Below are 14118 nucleotides of genomic sequence, written 5' to 3' on the forward strand. Positions count from 1 at the left end.
GAAGCAGTTTTCCCTCTGTGTTCATGAAACTTTATTCAAAAGCATTTTAATAATAAATACTTAAAGAATATCTTCTCCTCCAGCACTTGTGCCTTGTGGGAAGTAAAATCCTAACTCAGGTGTTTTAATGAAGCAAGCTAAATCCATGGAAATTAGATAGGTAGGTGGGTAAGTGGATAGATAGACAGATAGATATAGATAGATAGACACATGCATAAATACACATGTACATGCATACACAGATAGATGAGTAGGGCATAGATTTTCTGGTACAGTGTAGTTGTAGCTGAAAAAATTGTTCTCCAAGCAATTGTTTGATGATATAAATCATTTATTTCTCTAAAGCTCAGTGGGAGAATATGCATCCAGGCATACTCTGCTTAATTTGTAGGTGAATCTTCAGACAGAATGTTCCCATTATGGTGGTGGTTGAGAGTGGGACATTCTTCCTACACATTCCCAAATGCATTCACATCCCATCTTCTACTGCAACAGGATGCTTGTGAGAACAGAGGCATTGTGGCCATGACTATGAGGCAATTCTGTGAAACAACTTTCCTTTCCAATCCATTTAGGCAAGCTCTGCACAAACAAATACAACTGTCAAAGGACAAAAAAATACTGTTAGCACTCTTTTGAAAAAAAATCAAAGATTCATGAGTGTTTTGACAGTTTAAAAAAAAAAGAAATCCTATCTTATTGAAAGAAACATACACTTCATGAGCACTCTAGAGAAGAAAAGAATATGAAAATCCTGTAGAACTGGCATGAGTCTGAGGAGGGGGTGGTAAAGAAGGAGAAATATCTGTCAGATTTGTCATTTTCCTACCTTTCTCAGGATACATCTCCAGACATATCTTAGGCCTGAGCACTATTTTGTTTCCAAAATAACATGGTTGGGAGGCAAAAGAGGGAATCAGTGGAAAGAACTAACTTTGCCATGAGAAAATCTGTACTTGAATCCCAATTCTGCTACTAAGGCGTTATCTAATGTCTCTAAATTTCTGTTTCCTCAAGTAAATATAAAATGATTGATAAAAATAAGGCTTTGCTCCTTTGTTCATTGTGAAGATTCAATGAGATCATCTGAGCGCACAGCTCACCAAGGTACCTGGCTTTGAAAGACACTGTTCACATGGCAATGAAGTAGATCAAGAGCAAGTGCAAGTTCACCCAAGTCCACAGAGGACTATCTCTTGGCACTGTCAAGTACTTCCTTACATAAAACTTATCTACACTTAGAATCATGAAGTTTAATGTTAGGGTGGAATTTAGAGATCTTTTAATCTAGTGTTTCTCAAATTTGGCTATACATCTGAATCATCTGAGCAATTTTCTGTTTCAAAATCTATATTCCTTCTAGGGACCTTCCCCACATCTTTGTATTAAAATCTCTGGGGTGTGGATTCCCAACATTAAAAAAAATAATGAGTTCCCAGGTAATTCTGGTAAGCAACCAGATATGGGATTTTCTGATTTAATCCACCTTCCACCAAATGAAGGAATCCCTTCTTCAACATCTTTGCTTCAACCTATTCAGGCACTTCAATATTTGCAGTAGTCAGGAGTTCTGTTGTACAATTTCAGAGTTGGCATTGCCTGTTTTTTGCACCATGAAGTGCAAAAATCTTATAATTCTACACCCATAGTAGTTCTTAGTATGGAATTACCTTCCATGTAATAATTTTTCCAAAATCTGGAAGGATGCCATTCATCGGGACTACATTACATCTTTTCTTTCTCCCCCCTCAAGTGTCTTCAAAGATATCTTCTAGAATATGGCTTCTAAAGCAACTCAACATTAAACTCGTCTTCATCTTGATGCTAACTCAATTTAAAATATTCTCCCTTAAAAGATCATACCAGAACTCAACAGTTCTCTGTGGGTGGCCTAATTAGCTCATGCACAGAAAGATCACTATCATGATATCCTACTAGCCTAATGTTTCATGAGTTAGTTTCTATATTTCCACAGCTATCTCACATTGTTCAGGCTGCAGTCCATCACAACCTGGATATTCTTCAGAAAATTTTGCCAAACCAACTCTTCCTTATTTTTTACCTCTGTGTTTAACTGTTTTGTAGCAAATTTAGGATCATATATTCACTACTCTTAAATTTCCTTTTGAGACTTTGACCCATCATTCTAATTTGTTGAGATGATACATAGAATTTTTACTGTATTGACATATGCATTATTCTCCTTGCTTTGAGCTATCTCATTCAGTCATTGGTTGAAGACACACACACACACGCACACTATACAGTATAGGACAAAGGATCGAGGGTGGTAAAACTCCACTAGAGACCTCCATCTGGGTTTACCTAGACCCACACAAACACCTACAAGACTGACCTCAAGAATACTTTACTGACCTCAAGAAAATTCTAATTGTAGAGTTTCTTGTGTCTAGCAACCACATAGAGGTACCTATCAAGGAACTAAAATCGATTGTAATGGCTTCCTCTTAATGAACACATAAAAGTAACTATGGGTCCTTGACTTTTCTAAACATACATAAACGATGTGATAATCTATTTCAGAATTTTGTAAGACTATAAATGCCAAGCTTACCAGTCTATATAAACCAGAAACTAACCTTTGTGAGAACAAGGGAATTATTTAATGTCTCCATTTCTTTGCCACTTCACAGGTCCTCAGAGATTACTAACAATGACTCTGAGACTAGAAAATCACATTTCTAAGTTCTGTTAACATTTTAGAGGCATGACTCCTTTTAGTCCCTGATATCTGAATTATTTTTAATCTTCTAGATTTCCTTTTACTGTCTCTTCATATATCTTAGGCCACAATACCTCCTCATTTTGTTTTTAGTTTTCTTTTCAGTCAGAAAATACTTTTCCTTTCTAGACTATGGAAACAAAAACAGGAATCATGAGTTCCCTCTTCTTTCCATCATGCTAACTCACAGATCTCTTTTCCAGGCTGAAGGTTTGATGTCTCCTCCAGTAGTAGGTACCTCTGAGTTCCAAATATAGCTGAAACCACTTTCTGAGCCTCTATAATTCTAGGAATTTTCTTCCCAAAGTACTTTTACAGTACAGTGCCCCACTTTCAAATTCAGTCTTGACTGTTGACTACTTTACAAAATTTGAATTTACTGATCTGAATCCTGTTTTCCTGACCTCAGTACTACTGACATTTGGGGCCAGTTATGTATTTGTTGCGGGGAGCTGAGCTGTGTATATAAGATGCTTGGCAGCATCCCTGATCTCTGCCCACTGGATGCCTGAAACACTTTCTCCCAGTTGTGACAATCAAAAATGTTTCCAGACATTGCCATGTGCGCCCTGGATGAAAAAGTTGTCCATGATTGAGGTCCTCGGGTTTTTTTTGAAATTTTCACAATCATGTATCACATTTTTTTCAATTAAAATAATCTTCCATGGCATGTGCCTTTTGGTGTCCCTAGGTGGGTTCATACTTACTTTGGCTGTTAATATCTCCTTGCAGTTGGATTATATGTTGAAGTTCTCCTCCGGGGGACCCAAGCTACTATATCTATAGTTCTTAGGAACTTCTTTAATCTGACATCTCCCTTATCTCATTTGCAAATTTGCCATTTTCTTTTTCTACCAAAGGAAAAGCTGAATGTACCCCCAGAATTTATCAGATTGTAAAGTTAAGATGAAAATCATGAAATCATAAGACAACACTGTGAAGATGCAAGTGCTTCTAATTCCGGCACCCCCACTGAATCTGGGAATGGAAGAAACCAACAAGTTTGCCTTGGGTTGTTCCTTGCAAAAAATGCTGATAGGATATCAGAGGTAATCTTTCTGTCTTCAACAAACTGTTTTCTCTTGGTTTATTTCTGTCTACTTTTGCAACAAAGTTATTTTTTTCCCTCTACTAGCACATCACTAGATGTACTTTTAGTGATGTGTCCTTGTAATAAAGTCAACTGAGCAAAACCCAGAGGGGAGGATTCTTTCAAATGTCTTTTAGAGAGAAAGAAAACAATCCACAAAAAGAATGGCAACGATGTTCCTTTAGAAATAGCCTGCTGTTGTGATTCAGAGGAAATGCAAAAGCCAGAATGCCTGCCAACATAGAAGGACTGAGGTGCAAAACACTGGGTGGGCAAGCTTGCCAGACTCTTATTCAAGCACAAAGAGCTCCTTATCTTGTCACTCTGGAAAGACAGCACTGAAAGTTTTGCATGTCTTTACCACCAAAGTTCAGAGAGTCTTCTTTCTTTGTGTAACCATGATTTCAACTTTGTAAAAGTGACCAACATAAATTCTTTCCCAGAGATTTCTGGAAAGCTACCTGGGCCAATCCCAAAGTATGTTTTACACCTTCCAGTGTAAAACTTGGCCAATACTTTTCAAACTTTAGTGTGTGTGAGAATCCTCAGGAAAGCTTATTTAAAATGTAGAATCCTGGGACCTGCCCACCCGAAAGATTTTTCACATGTGGTGTGGGACCCAGGAATTCGCACTTTTAACAAATACCCCAGGTGAATCTGATGCAAAGTTGAGATGCCACATCCCACATGTCCCAGGGTGAAACTAGGAAAATTCAGATACTGGGGCTTGGTCACATGTGACGAAATTCACTTTATCATGGTGTTTAATACTTCCCTTTCTGAGGGCAGAACTGGCAGAAAAGCAGTATAAAATAGTGTTATTGATGCTTATATGCAAACCTTTCCAAAAAGTGAAGAAACTGTAAAATGACCTGGTCCTCACCAGAAAATGTGGCTTTAGCAAGAATATGTTGTTAGAATATTGAGCCTTAGCTTCTGTATATTATAAGATTTCTTTAATAATAATAAATTTAAAAAAGGGCAGGCCATGAGTATATATTTTATCTCTCTAAATAAGCCATGAGATTTGGCTATTTGAGTGGATATGCAGATGCCTCACCAACATTCTCCAAAAACTCGCTGTCCATCTGTGAGCACTGTGAGGCAGTCCCGCCCTTGAAGACTTAAGTGGGGAGCTGAGTTGGTTTGTCCAATTGATGACTATGTTCACAGCAGAAGACAGAGAGTTTCCTGCCTCTTCTCATTAGCGGTTCCATGTTGTCCTACACAAGATGAGTTCAAAGTTGCCCCCTCTCAAACAGGCAAACGACTTTCACTTCTCTAAAAACTTTGTTTCTAAGACTTATAGATAGTACCAAAATAGCAAGATTTCTCTCTTGCGGGGTATGTAGGACAATCAGCATCTAGAAGAGGTTGGAATAATGTCATTTCTATGCTGAACTCAAACTGGTTTGCCTTCATTTTACTCTACATGTATGAATAAGAAAATATACAAAAATGTTGTTTAAGATTTATTGATGAGTATATACATAAAGAAAAGTGCACAGATTTTAAATATACAGCTGGATGAGTTTTCACGAAGTTTGATTCACCTCTCTAAGTAACATCCAGGTCAAGAAACAAAATAGCCCCAGTATCCCTGAAGCCTTCTCCTGCATTCCTTCAGTCACAGCACCTCCTGGGGTAAAGGGCAAGCCATTGTTGTGCCAGCTTTTGAACCTTATATAAATGAGATCATGTTGTATGTACCCTTTTGTGTCTAGTATCTTTCACAGCATGTACTTTTAATATATACATACCTATCTCTTTCCTTATGCTCTCCCAGGATACCAGACCTCCATAAAACATCTGTAAGTACCTTTAAAAAGCATTCAGCAGAACAAACAATTCATCTACCTTGAAGAAAACTCTCTAAAATTTAGCAGCCTCCTATAGCATGAAATTGGCATATCATCACTATGGAAATCACAGTGCTTTTCCACCAGCCACTAATCAGTTGAATACCTACTATTTGCCAAACCCAACAGAGTTCTCAGCTCTGGGTTAGTATTTTGGGGTAGGAAAGACATGGCCACACCCAGAAGGCACCTATAATGTATCTGGCAAGGTTAGTATACAAAAGAAAATTCAAGACATATATGCATTGTTAACAGTGTGGTATGGTTTAGATGATCAGAGGGGGGAAAAAAGACATTACTTGAATTACAGACAATAATTGCAAAATGAGGCATGGAGAAAGGAGCCTGATGCACGTTCATTGCCAAGGAAAGGTTTCCCAGGAGGGATGGCATTTTGTCCTGTCTGATGCAGACATTGCTGCAAAAAAATTGTATTTTCATTCATAGCACTAGTGTAGCAGCAAATGTGTAGGGAGCTCAAGACCAGGAAAGCTTAGTTTGACAGAAAACAGGCCTAGGGGCATACAATTTGGCCCCTGTTGACAAAACCTGAGAAAGAGATGTCAGCAGTTGAGGATCAGTGATGGTTTGACTCTGATGCACTTTTTTCCTCGGGGCAACTCAGCATCTCCTTCTGGAGCCAGAACATTTGATCCAAAGAGGAAGGTTCCACAGCTTTGAAATGTGAATCTTGGTAATAGCCATCAGCTTGCCAGACAAGACTGTTCTACATTAATACCAAAGAGTTCCTTTATAGTTGGCAAAAGTAGAAGATTAAAATGATAATAAAATATAATTGACTGGGTAGCAGGAACTCTTCCAAGCATTTTTATAGGTTTGCTATAATCCTCAGCAAGTCCTAAAAGGCAAATGTATGAAAACTAAGATTCAAAGAGCTATAACAACTTTTCCAAGATTAAGTAGCTTGTGAGGGAAAGAGCCAGGATTTGAGTGCAGGCCTATCTAAATTCAAAAACCAAAAACCCTCTTAGATTGGTGCAATAATATTGATCATAATGACCCAGTATAATCAATTATTATATGATGTATTCTATCCTAGGAATAATTTATTTTCTATTGCCTTTAACAGTCCCCAAAATAAAGTCTATCACCTTTTGACCCTCACGATGACCATATTAATTAGCAAAACAAGCATTACCTACATGACAGAGAAGATCATGTAGCCTATAAGTAGGAAACTACAACTGAAAGCCAGGTCTTCTGCTTTCATGGCCAATACAGTTACCATGAAATGAAAAAGGACTGCTTCACTACTTCTTTGTGAGCATGGAAGATAACGATGATAAAGTTCTTGAGTCATCGTTACACAGGAGTAACTCCTCAGTAAAATTAAAATCCAGGATATATTCACTGATGAAACATCTTTATAATACAGTTGCTCAAAATGTCCTTCGTAGAAGAGACCTAAGGGGGTAAGACTCAAGTAGCCTTACCAATTATTTACATCATCTAAACCCCCATCTGTTTCAGCAGCATGGGAATTCCTAAAGAAATGGCATTGCCTGCATCTGTTTGAGAATAAAGAGAAGCAGAGGAAAGTTAAGCATGCAAATGATGCTGCAAAATTCATTACTTGTAGATCCATCTGAATTTCCAGTCAGCTGATTTAGGTGGGCACCTGGCTACCCAGAATAAAAGAAAGTAAGCATGAAAAGCAGCTGGCAGGTTGTCCCAGTAAACACACTACCCTTGGGTGCCCTGCCTGAAAGACTCAAGCAACATAGTAAGACTAAATGTTCATTCACTAACCTCAGCCTAAAGGCACCTTCGGTTGACAGTCCTCATCAAGATTCTGGGGCTTAGCAAAAAGCCAGGCATCCTGTGCCACTGTTCAGCCCAAGAAAAAGTGCCTCTTCTGAGGACAGTTCTGGACACAACAGCCACACCACTTCAGAGATTCATGAACCTAGCTTCCAGATGCAATCAGAATGAGCCGTTGTCAAAGTCGAATATATATATGACTTCAAGAACTCCCATGTCCCTCCTTCCCAACTGGCTTTACCCAAGTGCTTAAGAGCTCACTGTTGTATTAAACACCATCAGGACTCCACCCCTGGAATATCTGTTTATGGTGTGTGTGCATGCGCCTCCTCCTTTTGGTTGCCTTAGATTCTAAAAATCAGCATCCTTTTTACCAGAACTTCCCTCAAACTACTGCAAGGGAGAGACTTAATCACTTTGAAAATTCATGCACTCCTTTGCACTGCCATTAATCAATGACTTATTCATGTCAGCGTATGAGAGACCCACCCTCTTTGCCTACATGCCCAAACAAATCTGCTTACACTAAAATCCCACGAAGGTTTCAACCTTCTTCCCTCATTTCTCTACATATGGAGCCAGTTGGAGGAGACAAAATATCTTTTTCCATGCCATACCCTCTTCCTTTTGAGAAGTCTACCTTCAATAAAATTCATTCACCCACCTTCTTCAGTTATACAAATCAATGTTTAGCAATGTATGCAAAGAGATACTGGAAAGAATCAGGAGATGTGCTCTACACTTGCAATATCTAAGACCCAGATCAGCTACTTCAAATGCTCTGTTACAGAATAAATGCATGGACAGAGGTGAGATGTTAAGGCTGCAACAACCTTTGGTGTTTGAGCATAGAAAGAGGATTGGCAGGCAGATTTCCACAAGGAAGAAGGCCTGAGCAACTGATGACAAAAACAAAAGTACGGCTGAGGCATGAAATTAGGGTGGAGGGTGGAGGAAGACAGGTTTGTTTCTCTGGTAGCAGTGGCTCTTAAAGTGTGGTCTGTGGTCCAGCCTCGGCAGCATCATCTGGGAACTTGTTAGAAATCCAAATCTTCAGTCCCATTTGAACCCGCTGAATCAGAAACTCTAGGAGTGGGTTCAACAATTTCAGTTCTAACAAGGTGGTTCTGACACACACTAAAATTTGAAAGCCACTGATCTAAAGCAAATTCTACTTATATCATATCTTTGCTGGTGGGACCCAGAGACACACCTGGTTCCAGGAGCCATAAAACAAAAATTTTGAAATAAAAATGAAGTAGACAACTTTTCATAGAAAGCCCGCCACCACTAATTGAGTAGCTGTTGCCATTTCGTAGATAATGAGGTGCAATGGGGAATGAGACTTTGCAGTGAAGACTTGGCAAAGCTGTAAATCAAATCCCCATTTGATTTATAGCTTTAAGGTCTTAAAAAAGCGAAGATTCCTAGATCCCTCGCTAGTTAGCAAATAAAGGATGTGGTGGTGGCAGTGTTTGCCTGCCTTGGTGGTTGGCTGGGATTTGCCCTCCTAATTCCTCCCCCCACCCCAGTACCTTGTTCCATCATTTGGAAAAGTCTTCTAAAACGGAAATGTTTCCTGTTTGGAGGAGGAACTTTTTAAGTAGCTCCAGCTGCTGTCTTTGTTTGTCAGCAGCTGTCAAAGGGAGAAGGATTCAAGGCAAGAGAGGGGATGACAGAAGAAGATGTAGTCATGGGCATTGGGTTAGAATATTGAAAGACCTCAGGCAGAATATTGCAAAAATCAAAAGCCTTTGTCTTAAAATAACGATCATCTTACCCTACATTTGGTGCCTAGCCCTAGCTTATGCTATTGCTCCAAGTTTCATATTTTATAAGCTTCCACTTGTTTGATTTTTTTCATGGAAAAGACCCTTTTCCAACCGCATGTTTCCTTCTCTACCTTCCCAGAAGCTTGCAGTTCAGAACAGAGGGAATAATTGTAAATCTCCTCTCTCTTTTGGATCATCTGGAATAGCTTCTACAACTGCTTGCATTTCCTATCTTTTTTGTTATTTTTAGCTTAATTCCCTTTTTTAGACTTGGTACATTACAGAGTGAAGGGGTGGCAGAGAAGCAAATCAGAGTTGCTCTTGGGTTTGGACTTCAGCAGGAAAATTACAGTGTTGGTACACCCCTTAGGAGTAGAATGGCCCTTCCTATTTTTTCCTAGCATGTCCAGAAAGTAAACTCAGAATATTTAAAATTTGGGCACTCACAATAAATCTCTCTCTTCCAGAATCTCCCAGTACACATGTTCCAGTTCAGTTTAGTCATCAAATCATGTCAAGATTAATAATCCTTTAGAAGAGGAGCAATTTTACCTACCTAAGTGAATGAATCTCCCTTAGAGGGAATGTTGACTTTTGTAGCTAAATCACGGTCTCAGGAATCATGGGGCTGGAAAGAAATTTCAAAGGTATTTTAGATTATCTTCAATATAGAAAGACAGAACCAAGTTCAAAATGAAGAGAGCAATCTTTTCTCTACTTCAAACCAGTCAAAAAATGATTCATGAATATTTTCCAGGTAATGCAGGGCTTATTTTCACTAGATTAATATATGAAAAGCACTCATTTATATTTTTTAGAGGGAAAGAGTAAAAGAAATATAGTATTGACTATCAGATTTTAATATCATTTAAACCCTAAGGTAAACAGGTGCATTAATCCACTGAAAGTCTTTTAGAAAACCATGGCCTTAAAAAAGAAATTGCCAAAAGGAAGTGTGGGCATCTCTAACACAGAATACAGTTGGCATGGGTTTTCATAACACTTAATTCACATTGTCAGAAATAAACTATCACAACCTTGCACATGAACAAAGACAATTTTAAAATTAATTTGTATATTGAGTTACTCAGGATTCAAACATCATACTTGGGCTGATTTAATCAGAAAATGAGTGAATTGGAATTATATCAGCTCCTTGCAGAATTGCTAGAAACACTGGCAAATGTGCAGGAACAAGGGAGACTGGACAACACCCAGAAACAGGGCCAGAATTATGCCATAGAATTCTTCCACAGGGCCTGTTCAGTGAGCACTCTGCTGCTGAGGTCTTTGAATTTTCACCAGTGACCTCAGACCCCAGATGTTAATATTGTCCCTGCTACCTCTGATTTTCCTAGAAATGTATGTTTTTACCTCTGCTGCAGCCCTGGAATAAATAAGAATGAAATTTCCACTGTTCTAACATCTTTGCATTACTAGTTTCCAATTTAGGTGGGTTTGCTGATTGGCCAACTTTAATCAAGTGTCTGCAAGGGAAGTTGTGAAAGCAACTATCTGGACTGTTGTACTTCTATAGTTAAGAAAAGGCTTTTCCTCACACCAAGACTTAAAGGGTGGGTGTAATAGTGAGGATAGGTCAGGTTATGCTACAGTAACCAACAATTCCAAACTCTTAGTGGCTTATTTACTATGTGTGCCAGTCTGAATCTGTGACGGACCCCAGAAAAGCCATGCCCTTTAATCCACATTCAATATTGCTGGGTGGGAGCATTTTGATTGTTTCCATGGAGATGTGGCCCACCCAACTGTGGGTGGTAACTTTTGATTAGATGATTTCCATGGAGGTGTGTCTCCACCACCAGAGGTGGAGTTGCTTGCTGGAATCCTTTGAAAGAGGAAACATTTTGGAGAGAGTCCTTTTTGGTAGAGCCACGAGAAAGCCAGCAGATGCCACCATGTTCGCCATGTGCCTTTCCAGCTGAGAGAGAAACATTGAACGTCATCAGCCTTTTTGAACCAAGGTATCTTTCTCCAGACGCCTTTGATTGGACATTTCTATAGACTTGTAATTGGGACATTTTCTTGGCCTTGGAACTGTAAACTAGCATCTGATTAAATTCCCCTTTTTGAAAGCCATTCTGTTTCTGGTATATTGCATTCCAGCAGCTAGCAAACTAGAACAGCATGATTTTCCAAACCCCTACCAAAACCATCCTTGCCGACCCTAATGAACACCTAGGGCTTTATTTGAGAGTCTACAAAGGTTCCATGCACTATGATTACTTTCACTATGATGAAACCTACAGCTTCCGGATGGGTTCTTAGGCTAGATAAGTCCTGAAATCCAGAGGGGCCAAACACTCCAGAACATCAACTAGTTCTGTCCTTCTGTCCCATATTATTGACAGCCCTTTCCAATATGAAAAAGTTAGAATGGGTATAGCCCAAATGCCCCTAAAGATTGGGAGAAAGATTAAAGGAGAAGTTGGAGTTATAACAGAGAAGACAGGATATAACAAGTGAGTATGGCTGCTGAATCATTATATTGATATTTCTTTTAGTCTCTAGTGTCTTGGAGCAGTTAGAAGGAAAAACCTAAAATTGTGGAACTGTAACCCATACCAAACTCTGAAAACTGTTCTATAACTAATTGTTGTGGTATGCTTTGAAATTTATTGCTTTTTTGTACCTATGTTATATTTCACAATAAAAAATAAATTAAAAAAAACGTAAAGTCAAAAGAAAGTAGACAAGTTATGGAAAATTTGTTTCCATACCTGTGATAGACATAAGACTAGTTTGCTTATGATATAAATAAAATTTATGTCGATATGAAAAACAACTCAAGTTTCTTGCCTAATTAAGAAAAATTAAGCAATTTCCAGTAAGAGAAATACAAATGGCCAATAAACATTTGAAAAGATGGAAAAAAAATCTTAGTGGCTTAACACAAGAGGTTTGGCTCATGGCACACTTTTGGTTCTTCTCAGTCATATCTGTAACAAGTTAGCTAGGGTCTCTGTTCTGTATCATTTTCTCACTCTCCTTCTAGGACGCAGGGTGACAGAGCAATCCTATATGGAATGCTGTGTATCATCATGGCAAACGAGTGTGGTGAATGATGCTTCAGGCCTTGAAGCTTCTAGCCGAAGGCGGAATGTCACTTTTGCTCCTACTTTAGTGGCAAAGGCGAGTCACATAGCCATACCCCAATTTAATGGGGAGCAGAAATCAGGGAAGTAACAATCCTACCATGTGTTCAGAAAAAGAGCTGAAATATTTGGTGGTTGGTACTAGCAAATAGCACATTGGTGAGTCCCTAAATACATAAAAGGGATTCACACGTTAGACAACCAAAAATTAACACATCTGCTACATATTAATGATAGTAAACATCTATTGAGTGATTACCATGTTCTAAGCATTGCCATCGTCGAATTCCTTTATTTGTCTTATCTCATTGAATTGACTCTGTGACCTAGCTTTTGCTGTTAATTTCATTTATTGAAACTAAAGGTTCAAGGCTATAAGAATTGAGGCTTCAAGAGGTTATGTGGCTTGCCCAAGGTCACACACTTGGGGATGGTAGAGATCAGATTCCAACTCATAATTATAGAGAACTATAAACTAAAGACAAAAAAAATCAGGATTTTTCATTAATGGGCAATAGTCACAATAAGTTCAAACAAAAGGACGGCTGAAGACAAGTGTGTGGAGGATAATGTATCTGCTTCTACTTCCACCTTTGTCCTCTCTGTCCTCTCAGTTCTCTCCCCTTCTCTTTTTTCTTCTTTTTCTGATTAATCCAGTATGCCTAATCTGCATCTCCTTCATGCAGGCTTTGATCATGAATTGCTTAAGGAAAGAAGTCTGAACTAAACCAGAAGACTTTATATCAGGCTTTGGACTGGAAGCAATTCCCAACCACTCTGGGTCTCAGTTTTCTCAACTGTAAAACTGGAATAACAATACCTGCCTCACCACATTATAGGATTATGGTAGAGACAAGATGAGGTAAGGTATAAGAAAATGCTTTAATAATAAACCAAGGTTATTTATACAGAAAGTATTTTTAGTGGAAAGATCATCTGATAAAGAATGCCTGCTAAGATAAGACACATCTGAAAAATGGAAAAAGGCTTCAAAATTCAAAAGGAAGAACAGCTAGAGAAATTCATAGCTGATAGGGAAATATAAGGGGAATTATCTTTTTCAAACCTCTTCTGAAATGACACCAGATAGACAGATGTCCCCTGGCAAGGCTTGTTTTGCTCTTACAGTATCCCTTAGTAAGTGAGAGCTTGCTAAGCTATCTCCTTAGCACACTTCTTTCTAAATAAGGCTAATTCCTTAAGCCTCTCCTCCTAAGACTAAATGCATTTCAAAAGCTTTAAAGGAAAGTGGCACCATAAATCCTCTTATACCTTATTCATTTGTTTGATAATGAACAATAATCACGTGTGCCTTTTAGAGAATGTTGTTTGTGTCATTCTTGAGATGATTCTATCAATTTTGAACATGCCATGGTGAAGTCAGGATTTCTAAATTATTTTGTTTTTATCAGGGTATGTGGATGGGAGAGGTCAGTGTGGAATAAAAGTGGAAGCAGAGCTGAATAGAGGGAAAAGTGACAACTAATAATTGGAGAAAATGTCAGTGCCAACTCAAATTTCAATGAAAACATCTTCCATTTCGCCTTCTCATGTGATTTCTGTGGCCTACTGTGCCCTAGTCACTCCTTTGAGCCTTTTCCATTAAGATATTTTCCCATTGTGTCGATATAAGAAGAAATGACTGCTTTTAAGCGTTCACATTTACAGCTCGTCTAAATTAATGATGCAATACTGTGTTTTTCAAAGCCTGCTTTGTGTAAGGCAACCTCAGGAGTAGATGTATATTTTCTGGCACGGA

At 38.6% G+C, this 14118-nt stretch overlaps 1 long non-coding RNA gene across 2 annotated transcripts in view; it reads right to left on the minus strand.

The window, feature by feature from the left end:
- Nucleotides 1-343: 343 nt before the first annotated feature.
- The window catches only part of LOC143658011 (uncharacterized), a 31578-nt gene continuing 17803 nt past the window's right edge, over nt 344-14118 (minus strand). For both annotated transcript variants that reach the window (XR_013163065.1, XR_013163066.1), the window contains 2 exons: nt 9803-9874; nt 344-600 (listed from right to left, as the gene is read on the minus strand). This is a non-coding gene — a long non-coding RNA (uncharacterized LOC143658011). The remainder of the gene's footprint in view (nt 601-9802; nt 9875-14118) is intronic.

This window comes from Tamandua tetradactyla, chromosome 15 (assembly GCF_023851605.1).
Source record: "Tamandua tetradactyla isolate mTamTet1 chromosome 15, mTamTet1.pri, whole genome shotgun sequence".
Taxonomy (NCBI): Eukaryota; Metazoa; Chordata; class Mammalia; order Pilosa; family Myrmecophagidae; genus Tamandua; species Tamandua tetradactyla.